We start from the raw sequence: 13945 nt of genomic DNA, 5'->3' as shown, positions 1-13945 counted from the left end.
GCCAGAGTGCTTGCACGCTCGACCTAAAAAGGATCGCTCAGGCCAGAGGTTATAACATTTGAAAAGGTATAACATTTCCTAAGAATCTGCAGACATTGCAACACAGTGCCTCGAGTAGGAGGCAATTCTAAAGCTTAAGGACAATTACTGCATGATCCATGTGGCATGAATTATTTTCCAGTTCACAGACCCAAAATGCTAATTCTATTCCTGCACTGTTACTCCAAACACTTCACTTCAAAATCAGATCCTATCCTATTTTTCAACAAATATTCTCAAATGTTTTAGATAGTGAAATTGGGCGAATTCTTTGTTTTTCAAATATGAATATGTTTTTGCAAATATTTGAAATTGACACTAATTTGAACTAAATATTCAGATGCAGCTTCAAACGGAGAAAGGTCTCAAATATCTAGTGTGATATTTGAGGCAGATCTCTCTTGCTTTAATAAGTATGAGATATATATTTTTGCCACTCGGCATTTGCATAATAAACTAAACGTGCTTATCTGACTGACAGGGAGAACTTTATTGTAATAGCAGTTTAAAGCAAATATTGATTCGGAAACTCAGTCTAGCCCTAATGAAGTCGTATTGCGTCTCCAATTCACAGTCTTCCACTGTCTTTAAGGGAGTGGGTAGACTTTCGTGTTGGCACATTTTAAATTTTCTTACCAGTAGCTTGCCAATATTTACTTGGACCTTCAGCAGCCTGATCTGCATTTATATTAAGATGAGCATTGCATGCCTCCACGAAGAAAAAGGTAAAGACCCAATAGATGCTGAAAGTCTATGAAATCTGGAGTCCTTATAGCTTACCTTGCATTACAAGGCCAGCACAGTGCTTCTGATAAACAACCATTATATGTCAGCACTCAATAAGGTCCTCTTCTGCCTAGGTGTCTCTCGGGAAACTAGGCAGTGCTTTTGAGATATGTTGTCTGTTGTCCCTCGAATCACAAAACCAGAACCTGCAGCGAGCTCAGTGAATGGCCAAGTACCTTCATTCTCACAATTTGCATGACAAGGGGTAGTGATTGTGAACGAGTTGTGTATGCTCTAAGAGGGTGGTATTGCATAAAATGTCCGTTACCAATAGCTACGTCTGACTCAACCCAGTGCACACGAGTGCAGCGATGTTTCGCCGCTCACTTTCAGTTTGTCGGTCTGAACTGAATAGCACATGTTCTCAGCACAACAGGAAATCTGGCTTTCCTCAGTCCCACAGAATGTTCCTTATTTCTTCTGGGAGACAGCCACACTTCCTGCCACCAGATCCGCCCTTCCCTCTGTGCTGGTGCACAGAGATCTTTTAAGTCAAATGTTAACTTGCAGATTTATATCCTGAAACACAAGTAAGGAAAGGATAATGTCACATAAAACGTCACTGCTATGTAACATCACAAAATAGAATCAAAATAACACAAGATCTAAACAGCCCATATCTGACCAAACTTTTTATACTGTGACCTTATTTTAGAAAACATTTCTCCCCTCTCCATTGTATATTTCAGTTAAATAAACCAGGAAGGGTGATTGGGTTGCACAGCCGAGTGTAACTTGTGATCCAGACGTCTTTGCGCTATTAAACACCCAAATAACATAATATTTACACTACTCTGATTATAATTGGCAATACAATTAATGGTAATCTGTAAAAACCCTATGAGGACAAGGCATTAGTCTTTAACTAGCTGGACCCCACAGATTTTACTTATCTCGTGAAATAAACTTCTCCAGCAACCTTCTAACTCAAAGCATGGTCATAGTGTATGACTCAATTTTCTGTGAAACATTTTGAACATCTATCAGTATATCTTGCAGAAATTGTTTGCATGCGTACTGACGTATAGCTGAAATACGAAGTAGCATTGTATGCTTAAATTTGAGCTAACAGCTCAACTATGAATCATTGAATTGATTGCAACCAGTCTAAGTCAGAGACATTGGTCTAAATTTCTTCTGACCATCGGGTGCAAATGGAATACAATTGTACAAATATATTACCTTTGCTGAGGGACCACAAAGTCCACACCGATACATCGCAGAGACTCACACTTTATTGACATTAGCCAAAAACCTTTGCAATTGAATATAGTAGTAAAAGGTACTTATAAACCTCAGATTAGATTCCTGTTCTAAATCAGTGAATGATTTAAATGACGATGAAGCAATGCCATCTCCTTTATACCAAGGCGTTCCCATTCCCCTGGAAAAGTTCAAATGATTTTTGGAAAATTAGGATTTCTGAATAGTGGGATGCACCTTACAATTCCAATGGGACACAATTTGCATAGACACTTATCCTAACTTTGGCACCTGACTTGTAATGAGTAAAATGTAAAGCTACCACAATACTTAACACATTAGAACCCAGGTAGAGGTCGCATAATCCTCGATCCCATACCATTTCAGTCAAAAACCCTGATCGCCAGGATAAGGAAGAACAACACTCTATATAGACAAAGAGGCAGCTGGTAGGTAGTAATGTTCAAAACAGGGTAAAATCTACCACCTGAAAACCAGATTAACACAAAATATAATCCTCGTTATAAGAGTTTAATTTTCACTGTGTATACAAATTCAGTTTCCTAAAGAGGCCTCTATCTAAGAAGCAGTGGGGAGACTGAAATAAAATAAATAATGAGGAAGACTTTTCTGTTTGATTATATTTATATGGTCCACCATTGATTAGGAAACTGACTTCAGTTTTGTAGGCCTTTTTTCCAAAGACATTTGCATTTGTTTTAAACAAATAAGCAAAGCCCCATGCAGTCATGCTGTTATCCAGTGCAGCACAAGACTGTAGATAGTACACTGGATCATCAAGTCCTGTGTACCACCCTTTCCCTCTCCTAATCAGAGCAATATTTATGATGTTTGTGCCATTTATGTATTTGAGCATCTCACGTGGGTATGATGACAATCCAAGCGCATCCACATTTCTCCAAATCTGGACGGATATTTTAGGGCTCTCGGGTTCCTAAAGCATGCCTTAAGTGGGGATTTACTGCCCAATGTATCAAGTAGTGACTTCCAGGTTAGAAATGGGGTCTTTAGTGGGCAGAGGTTTGAACCCTGTCTACATAAGGACCTTCTCTTGTCCGGGTAAGGGCATCACAGAGCTAAGATAACCCCTGCTCACCCACTTGATAGCTTGGCACGAGCAGTCAGGCTTATCTCAGTGGTAATGTGTATTGTATTTGTACACACACACATACACACACAGTGGAAAACACTACAAAACAATCCACACCTGTTAAGAAAAATAGCCAATATTTACCTGAATTAAACAAGACCAAAATAGGAAAAAGACAAAAGACACACATTTTCAAAGAACAAATCTTAGTAAAGCATTTAGAAACACAATAGCTCCAATTGGGGCTATCACATTTTGATGGAGTCTTTAACAACAGTGCAATGCCACTGGTGAGGGAGTGTGCGTGCCTGTCATGGAGTCGCACAAGCCCCAGGTACAGGACCTTGGAAAAAGATGAGGAAACAAAGACACTGCATGGTGTCTTGAAGGTGAGGTGTCGCTGGAGCCGGTGTGGCGTCGGTTCCTTGCTGCTTCCGGGGATGTGATGCATCGCTTCCTTACTGTTAGGCAGGGGAGGTGAGGCGTTGGTTTCTTACGGTTTCATCACGGACGTCAGTCACATGGCACTTGTGACTCATGCTGTGATGGGACTTTGGAGGTGCTGCGGCAGCTGAGGGCCTATGGTGTCACTCATGGTCGTTGCACCGGGGGACTCGGCTCCAGTGCAGGCAGCAGCATGGAATCAGAGAGCGGCGCTGGTTCCAACGTCGCTCTGGAGTCAATGTACTTGGTTTCTTGTAGTTGGTTACTTCTTAGTTGCACAAGGACTCACTCCCAAGGACCGAAGAACTGAGTTTGGCACCACTTGGCGAGGCAGAACTCTCAGCAAGAGAGCCCAGGTGCTGGCAGATGAAGTCTTTGATGTCCCTGAGACTTCCAACAGGAGGCAAGCCCAGTCCAAGCCCTTGGAGAATCTTTGGAAGCAGGATGCAGAAAGCAAAGTCCAGACCTTTCGCTTCCAGGACAGAAGCAGCAAGCAGCAGGCCAGCACAGCAAATCAACAAGCAGAATGGCACTCCCTCCTACAGCATCTAGCTCTTCTTCCTGGCAGAATGTCCTCAGTCCAGAAGGATTCTAACTTTTTGGGAACAGAGATCCAGTACTTTTACCTATTTCTTTCTTCAAGTAGGAAAACATAAAAGAAAAGTCTTTGTAGTGCACAAGACCCTACCTTTTCTGCCCTGGCCCAAGGCACACTCCAGAGGGTTAGAGACTTTGTGTAAGGACAGGCACAGCCCTATTCAGGTGCAAGTATCAGCTCCTCCCACCATTCTAGCCCAGGAAGACCCATCGGGTTATGCAGGGCAGACCTCAGCTCCCATTGCGTGACTGTCTAGAGTGAATTCACAAACAGCTCAACTGTCATCCTGACCCAAGCGTGTATTCCACAGACAGGCAGAGGCACAGAATGTTTAAGCAAGAAAATGCCCACTTTTTAAAAAAGTGGCATTTTCAAACTTACAATTTAAAAACTACCTTTACCAAAATATGTTTTTTTAAGATTGTGAGTTCAGAGACCCAAAACTCCATATATCTATGTGCTCCTCCTTGTAAACTACACTTAAAAGATATTTCAATGCAATTCCCATGTTACTGTATAGGAGAGACGGCCCTTGCAATAGTGAAAACCACATTTAGCAGTAATTCACTAACAGGACATGTAAAACACACCAGTACATTTCCTAACTAATAAATACACTGCACCCTCTCCATGAAGCAGTATTGGGCCTACTTTAGGGGTGACTTACATGTATTAAAAGGGATAGTTTGGGCCTGGCAAGTGTGTGCACTTGCCAGGACGAAACAGCAGTTTAAAATACCCACACAGGCACTGTACTGGCTGGCCTGATACATGTTTACAGAGCTCGTCATGTGGGCGGCAAAATCAGTGCTGCAGACCCTCTAGTAGCATTTGACTTACAGGCCCTGGGCACACCTGGTGCACTATATGAGGGACCTACTAGTAAATCAAATATGCCAATCATAGATAAACCAATTACCAATGCAATTTAGACAGAGAGAAGTTACACTATAGCACTGGTTAGCAGTGGTAAAGTGCCCAGAGTTCTAAACCCAGCAAAAACGAAATTCAATACAGAATCATAAACAGGAGGTCAGAAGCAAAATGTGTGGGGATAACCCTGCAAAAAGGACCATTTCCAACAATACTGATTTAGTTTTAAGTGAATTTATCTGACAACAGTATAATTCACTTTTATCTTGCGGAGGATTTAAAACTATCTCCTGTAGTTATTTAACTTTATTGGCGTAAAGAATTGGAGTTTTGAGAAATAAAATATGTTCTTCCATGATATCTGTGTTTTAACTTGTGTGAAAATTCCAAATCAAAAACTCTACTTATATTGTATTTGCATTAACTTTGTTGTGTTTTCACGTATAAACCATATAGTGATCTGCCTTCTAATCTCAACACAGAAGTGACATCAAATGAGACCAATAAGTGAAGTTTGCAGTACCTTGACAGAAGGTGCAAATTAAAATTTTATATTTGTTGTTGATGAAAAGCAAAAGAAAATGCAACCTTTAACTTTGCACATTTGCTGCTGTAACAGTCCTGAAGACTGCATTTAATCTGAACCGTAAATATAATTTCCGTTAGTCATTATAACAAGCATTTGTAATGTGGTAGGTCTGGCATTTGCTTGAGTTTGAGCTATTGGTGTTGTAAATTGATAACTTGACTTTTCTTGCCACATAAATTGGTTAACCATGCCTCATAATGTGTGTCCTGCCACATTATTTCTGTGCTAAAGCACTTCTAGTTACCATCTTCCTCTACCTGCAGCATGCTCGACCTAAAAAGTAACGTAATTTGCAATTGCAGGAATGTAATTACTATGTTTAATTGACAAACGTGTCAAAAGAATGGCAGGCTTAGAGATTGACATATGAGCCATGTGACAAAAATAAAGCGAGGCTTACAAGGAGTTACAGGTAAACACCTGGTTGAATAGCAAATTAGGCCATCAGTCATAAATATAAAGAAAGTACTACAGCACCTCTATGTAGGGATGATGCAGGTGAAACAGCCAGCTTCAAAGAGGTAGGTGTTCATAAAATGAGCATTTACCTCAGGACATCTGCCTGTAAATATCAAGTGTGAAGTGTAAAAAAATCATTATTGCTTAATTTCGAATTCCAAGCTGCAAGGAGGAGGAGGTGTCAGCTGCTCTAGCGCAACATTCAGTGAGGGCAGAGTGAGGCTTGGAAGTTGAGTGATTTAACATAAAGACTGAGAAACCCATTGAAATGCCAGTGCGGGTTTCTGTTAAGGGTTTCAATTTAATGCATATTCATGCCTTTCTCTCCCTAATGAATGCATGTAAACGGTCTCCCATAATTTCAAAACATGTTCTTGCAGGAATGTCAAAAATAGGCGTAAATTCAGGTTTTCGTTGTCCTATAAACTAATCATGATTTAATCAGCGAAATTTGGAAAACTCAATCTAGGAGATTTATTGAGTCCATCTTTGTATGCAGCAGACACGGGCAAGCACCAGAAGTAGTACACCAGGGGTCAGTGGAAACAGGATGCACAGAGGGGTACAGGGACTGGAATAGGCCGTGGTACTCAGTATAAATATGTGCGTTTCTACCTTCAGTCACACACTTTCCACACAAGTCTCCGGACACACATTACCTGGTGAGCTGACAAACCCTGCTGCTCGATTGAAATGTGTCCAGCAAAGCGAGGTTAAGTGATTAAAGATGGATTAGCGGATTAAAGGCTTGCAAATGATGTATGCAGTGCCCTCAAGTGGGACAAACCAGAATCCACTTCTCAGCCTTATTAGATCAGATAACAGCATATCGTTATATAGTAACAATTGTTATTTATAGCACCTAGAAGCCAGCAGAAGTGCAGCATAAAATGAGAAATTAATGACAAGTTAATTGTCATCTTTTGACAACAGCGCCCACAAGCAAAAACAAAAGAAAACATGAGAAGAAACTGAGAAAAGACGTGTGTTCAACCCCTTTACTAAACATAGAGTCTCACCAGCAAGATGCACACGCTAGCACATGAACTCGCAGGCTTGAACCTAACAAGACTCAACTATTTTAAAAAAAACATGCCTTTGAACATGAAGCATTAGGCCGAGCCACTGGGAGAAAGGATTGCGGTTCGGATAAAGGGAAATCTGATACCAGATGGGAGGAGGGAGGCGGAGCCATCTTATGCTGTAACAAGAGGAAGTGTGACGAAGTGTGATGGCCAACAAAAAGTTTCTTTTAGTGAATGCTCCCTGGGTGGAAACTTAGATCGCAAAGTAGGGACAATTAGCACAATGCATCATTAAAAGTTACCCATTTAGGTCAAGCACAACAAAGAACGAATGGCAAGAGTGGGCATGGCTAAAGTCCCTCTACTGAATGCAGCATGTCTCGCAGAGACAGCGCGTGCGCTGCCTAGCCTCGACCTAAAAGTGTATCTAGTAAGCGCAAGGTCATATTTTATGATAGCCCAGAGCTCACTGAAGGTCAATGTGGTTTACAACATGACATTCATTTTTATTACATTAATAAATACGCTATTTATTTTTTGCACATAAGCGTTTTATAAACAAATGAGCACAATACCCGGAGGCTCAATATCTAGTCGGACAGGGAGATAAAACAGGTCTGGTAGCAAAAAGAAAAGTAGCCCAAGTCCACTATTTGTGATGCGAGATGTTTCTCAACACTGTTTTATCAGTTCCTGTGAGGCTCCCTTTCATGAAAGGTTGTTGCAAAACGTGTAATTTGAAGCACAATTGGCCAGAAAGAATATGAAAATTATTTCAAGGAATCTTTACAGCATTTGCTGGGTTTACCCACTAAGGGAATCTGGAGGTAAATTAAATTAGTAGGAAGTGGGACACATCAATAAGCTCAATAAACTTAAATCGGTGGGAGAGTATCTGTACTGTCTCGTCTCAGTTCTAACTTAATGAGTGAAGGCGGTTGTTCCTGATATTTTATGGCATATATATTCACTGAAAAAAGCAAAGGTGATGTCATAAATGATGTCATGAAACATGTCACAAGTGATGTTATCTGTGAGGTCATAAGCAGCATGGTGGGGGCACAAGTTATAGTTAGCAGCAGGGGGTTGCATAGCCACCCTCCCCAAGCCTCATTAGGCCGGGGGCACCCATCCTCCAGGGCCTATTTTTTTAAAAGGGGAGAGGGCCAAGTGACCCCTTCCTTAGCTTCATTAGGCCCTGGGGACCTATCACCGAGGGCTGTTGTTTTTTATCAAATGGGAGGTGGGATGCATGCTCCCCCTCCTTGAGCCACTTGAGCCACTCCTTTAAATAAAGGGGAGGGGTGCTTGTGACCCCATCCCCAGGCCAAATTTGGACCAGGGACCCAATTCAAGGTGCCTGGCTTGATTATCAGGGGAGGGAGGCAGGAACACCCCTCCCCGGGCTGATTTCTGCCCCAAGGACTACATCCCCTGGGGCCTAACATGATTATCAGGTGGAAGGAGTACTCAAACCCTCTTCCTGGGCCAATTTCAGCCCCAGGGACCCCATTCCCCATGGCCTGGCATTATTATCAGTGGGAGGGGGCATGCAGCCCCCGGGACCACATGCCCTGGTGCAGACCCCTTCCCCAGGCAATTTCGACTCCAAGAGCCCCATCTCTCAAGATCCGGAATCAAAATCAGAGGAAGGGGCACATGGCACCCTCTGCAGGAAAATTTTCTGCCTTGGGGATCCCATCCTCACCCTAGAGTGCTTGTTTAGGGGAGAGGAGCACACAGCTCCCCTCCCAGGCCAATTTTGCCTTCAACCCACATGTCCTGGCAAACTTGTTTGGGGGAGGGGGCACGAGACCCCCGCCCCTGGGCTGATTCTGCCCTGGGAACCCCATACACCAGGGCCCTCACCCTTTGAAGATGGATGCCCTAGACCCCACTTAGGGCACCCCCATTCATTTGTTTGGGGCTGCAAGGGAGCCACAAGCCTCCCTCGGCCGCAGCCATCTCCCTGCATTCAGCATAAGCTGGCACTGATCCTGTCCACAGGGAGCAGCTCCTAATGCTGTTCCCTCTGGGTGGGAGCAATATTTTGATATTTTTCTGAAACAGATTTAAAGTCTGCTCCCAGCGTGCAGGTGCATTTTTGAAGCTCCCGCCTGCTGGGAGAGGATTTAGGGCCACATTTACCACCATAGTGCAAGGGTGCCTGTGTTAGAGGCAGGATTGTTATTGTGCAGGAAGGGATACCAACCTGCACAAAAACATTCCTCTGGAGGCATTTCTTTCTTTCTATGTGTGCTGCAAAATACAGCATGAATAGAAAAAGGAAACACCGAGGAGAAAAAAACATGTTTCATCTTGTTACGCCTCCCCTGGTGAGGTGTAGGATTTTGATGCATTCCCAGGTCTACCACTATGGGTAAATCCGGGAATGCACCAAAATGAATGGGTGGATGCATGGAAACACCCTTGCTCTATCCATGTAACACCTCCCTGGGGCAAAGTAAAGCAAGGCAGTGATGTGCTGCCTTGCGTTACTCCAGATTTATCAAACCATCCTGGCTCACGCAAGGTGGACTTGCATGGCTTGATAAATCTCATTTAGGTTTTGTGTCACTTGTTTGCCTCCTTGCGTGGCGCAAGGGCAACAAAAACCTTTTACAAATCTGGACCTTGGTGTTTGCTCCCTCTTGGTGGGAGATTTGAAAATCTCTGGGGTAACTAGCAGTGCATAGCGAGGGCACGAGTTATAGTTACCCCAGGGCACAAGTTATAATTACTTGAAATAACTCTAATTATAACTGCTGAATTCCTATGGTTTTGTACAAATACATTCTGAGCCTAACTATAATGTCCCTGTAAACTTTTGTTTTTTAAGTATATTTCTATAATTTTTTTAATTCTATTTCCTAACTATAATGTCCCTGTAACCTTTCATTTTTTCAGTGAATTTCTATGTCTTTTATAACAAAGTAATTTTAATGACTATATATTAATCAAACCACGTGCACGACAGGGGTTGGCCGCATGGCACCAACCCTGTGCTGTGCACAGCCTTTGGCCATAAGTGGCAGGTATAAGCCACAGCCGCCCAGTCACCATAACCAACCAACCCCATGCAGCACACAGCCATCAGCTGTGCATGGTAGGAGTTGGCCACAGGGCCAGATCTGCAGATCCACCCATGAATTTACACCAGAGGCTGCACTGAGCCTATTGAGTGGATCCACAGATCTCCAAACCACCCAAAAAACTGTTTTCTGTGGACTTCCAGTGTATTAGTTGGTAATGTATCACATTTATATCAACCCCACGGGGTCAGGGAGCCTCTATCTTGACCCCATCATGTACATTGCCCCTCACATTTTAGCCCTGGGGACCGATTCCCGATAAAACAAAATGGCTGCCGCAACTTCCCTGACAGGTTGCGGCCAGGCAATCAGATTCTTCCTCTGGCACATGGATCGACCAGCAGTGGATTCGTGGAGGATGGGCACACCTAGATATCCATATCTTTTGCCTTTTAAAATCTCTAAAACCAAGAAAAGTGTTTACACCAAATCACAAAATGTATGCATTCTGGACCAAGAGCTAGCTTTCTGCCAAATTTGGTATAATTTCATCCAGCAATTTGGACAAAACAAAAAATACCCTTCCTATTGAGTATAGGTCCTAACTAGACACTGGGATTTTTTTTTTTTATTATTGAATGAGGGGAGCGGCCCCTTGGGCAGGGGCCACTCCCCAGGGGGGCAGATCAGCCTATGATAATTAGGCCGATCTGAACCCAGTGGGGGCAGAAACACCTAGACACAAAGGAAATATATATTTTTTTACTTTTTTATTTTATATACGGGGAGGGACCCCTTGGGCAAGGGTCACTCCCCTGGGGGGCAAATTGTATTTAGGCCATTTATGCCCCCCTTGGGGGCACATCAGCCTATTTTTTTGGCCCACTCTGCCCCCCTTGCGGGCAGAAACCTCTAGACACAGGGGATTTTTATTTAAACAGCTCTGTTCTCTTTGGGAAAATATGGTGTGTCCATGTTGTGTTTTGGGGCATTTCCTGCTGGAAGCACTCGGCCTACCCACACAAGTGAGGTACCATTTTTATCATTTGACTTGGAGGAATGCTGGATGGAAGGAGATTTGTGGCTCCTCTCAGATTCCAGAACTTCCTGTCACTAAAGCGTGAGGAAAAAGTGTTTTTATGGACAAATTGTGAGGTTTGCAAAGGATTCTGGGTAACAGAACCTGGTGAGAGCCCCACAAGTCACCCTGGATTCTCCTAGGTATCTAGTTTTAAAAAATGCACAGGTTTGGTAGGTTTCCCTAACTTCCGGCTGAGCTAGAGGCCAAAATCTACAGCTAGGGACTTTGCAAAAAACATGTCAGATTTCAATGTAAAAATGTAATGTGTCCATATTGTGTTTCCTGTCGCGAGTGTTAGGCCTATGCACGCAAGTGAGGTACCATTTTAATCGGGAGACTTGGGGGAACACAGAACAGCAAACCTAGTGTTATTGCCCCTTGTCTTTCTCTACACTTTTTCATTCCAAATGTAAGACAGTGTGTAAAAAAGACGTCTAGTTGAGAAATGGCCTGTAATTCACATGCTAGTATGGGCACCCCAGAATTCACAGATGTGCAAATAACCACTGCTTCTCAACATCTTCTCGTGTGCCCATTTTGGAAATACAAAGGTTTTCTTGATACCTATTTTTCACTCTTTATATTTCAGCAAATGAATTGCTGTATACCTGGTATAAACTGAAAACCCATTGCAAGGTGCAGCTCATTTATTGGCTCTGGGTACCTAGGGTTCTTGATGAACCTACAAGCCCTATATATCCCCACAACCAGAAGAGTCCATCAGACATAACGGTATATTGCTTTAAAAAATCTGACATTGCAGGAAAAAAGTTACAGAGTAAAACGTGGAGAAAAATGGCAGTTTTTTTACCTCAATTTAAATATATTTTTATTTCAGCAGTTATTTTCTGTAGGAAGCCATTGTAGAATCTACACAAATTACCCCTTGCTGAATTTGGAATTTTGTCTGCTTTTCAGAAATGGTTAGCTTTCTGGGGTTAAACCTCTCAACCAGACCCGACCAGACCGATCTGGCATTGGTTTTACACCCATTTCTGTCACTAACTGGAAGGAGGCTGAAAGCACAAAAATAGTAAAAATGGGGTATATCCCAGTAAAATGCCAAAATTGTGTTGAAAAATGGGGTTTTCTGACTTAAGTCTGCCTGTTCCAGAAAGCTGGGAAGATGGTGATTTTAGCACTGCAAACCCTTTGTTGATGCTATTTTCAGGGAAAAAACCACAAGCCTTCATTTGCAGGCCTTTTTTCGTATTTTTTTTAAAAATCGAAATTTTTGCTGTATTTTGGCTAATTTCTTGGTCCCCTTCAGCGGGACCCAAAAAGTCTTGGTACCTCTAGCATCCCTAGGATGCTGGAAAAAAAGGACGCAAATTTGGCGTGGGTAGCTTATGTGGACAGAAGGTTATGAGGGCCTAAGTGCGAACTGCCCCAAACAGCCAAAAATAGGCTTGGCAGCTGAGGTGGAAAAGGCCTGGTAGTGACAGGGTTAAGATATTCTGGGCCTGATCCATGTAACATTTTATATGCCAGACTTAGGGCCTTGAAGGCAATCCTCTTCCTAACTGAGAGCCAATGACGTTCCACTAGGGCGTCAGCTACAGACTTAGGTTTTGAAATATTTTTCAAAAGAAGACAAGAAGCATTTTGTAGCATCTGTAGCTTGTTTAGGCATTACAATAAACAAGCCTTCACAAGCATAAGGAGATGACCACTCATCCACCATTGTTAAAATGAAAAAGCAAGATGAAGATAGTTTATTTTTCTGTGCCTCAAATGACAGCATTGCTAACGATTGTTCGCATGCATCTATTGAAACGGTCGGCCACTTCCTTTACATTGGTAGAGATTGATACCACAATTTGCGTATCATCAGTATACACCACTGTGGTAAAGTCAAAAGAATCGAAGAGCTCAGAGCTGTGTGTACCTAGTGAAGAGTCGACCTTAGAGGGTAGGCCCCATTTTGAACACTCCGCCTGGGTGAACTTCTCGGTAAAATCAAGACTGATAATAATCTGCAACTTTTAAACTATGGTAATAATGGTGCTAGTTTGAATTTGGTTGTTCCTACTTTTGTTGAGCACGGCTGTAAATCTACTATAACTTTAGAGCCCACCGTAGCAGGCTATACCGGCCATTAAAGGCCCACTCAAGCGTTAAAGGTCTGAGCCAAATGGCTATACGGCTATTAGAAAATAATGCCACTAGAGGGAAGAATGTTCTAATAAATAAAACAAAGTCCTCATGAAGCCCAAGTGGATTTTAAATCCCCTCAGCTCCATGAGGCCTTTGTTCACAGCTGTTGATGTGAACAAAGAACATTGGAATGTTGCTGCTACAGGCTCATACCAGCCTGTAAAAGCCAAGAGCACTCCATTGTCTCCAATGGAGCTCCCAACATTCCAATGTTCTAATATGGATCACAGTTTACTGTCCCCTAATCTAGTTTATCTTGTTACCCAGTATGGGGCCATGTGGAGCCAATTCAGTGATCACAGTCCTATGTATTTCTCCTTGCATTGGGTCCTGGGAAAGAATTTGATAAATGACGAAGGGGGTGTCCCGAACTCAAGCCAGTTGACCAGGGTCACAAATTGAAATAGTCTACAGTGGCTCTCCTAAATCTTATGACAAACTTGGATCTCATTTGCAGGCAGGAAATTGTCATGTTTTTGGGTGTATTTTCCACACCCAATCGTATTTTGCTCACTTTTAACTAAATCTGCGAGCTTATTTGATGGTTT

General features: G+C 42.7%; 1 protein-coding gene and 1 long non-coding RNA gene across 5 annotated transcripts in view; one reads left to right on the top strand and one right to left on the bottom strand.

Annotated features, from left to right (window-relative positions):
• GLRA2 (glycine receptor alpha 2) overlaps positions 1-13945 on the top strand; it is an 852631-nt gene that overhangs the window by 738962 nt on the left and 99724 nt on the right. The gene's annotated exons all lie outside the window — the stretch shown is intronic.
• The window catches only part of LOC138250284 (uncharacterized), a 111049-nt gene continuing 97631 nt past the window's right edge, over positions 528-13945 (bottom strand). For both annotated transcript variants that reach the window (XR_011194925.1, XR_011194924.1), the window contains exon 3: positions 528-1344. This is a non-coding gene — a long non-coding RNA (uncharacterized lncRNA). The remainder of the gene's footprint in view (positions 1345-13945) is intronic.

Source organism: Pleurodeles waltl, chromosome 8 (genome assembly GCF_031143425.1).
Source record: "Pleurodeles waltl isolate 20211129_DDA chromosome 8, aPleWal1.hap1.20221129, whole genome shotgun sequence".
Taxonomy (NCBI): Eukaryota; Metazoa; Chordata; class Amphibia; order Caudata; family Salamandridae; genus Pleurodeles; species Pleurodeles waltl.
Note: the sequence above shows the minus strand (reverse complement) of the source record. Positions and strands in the feature narration are given on the sequence as shown.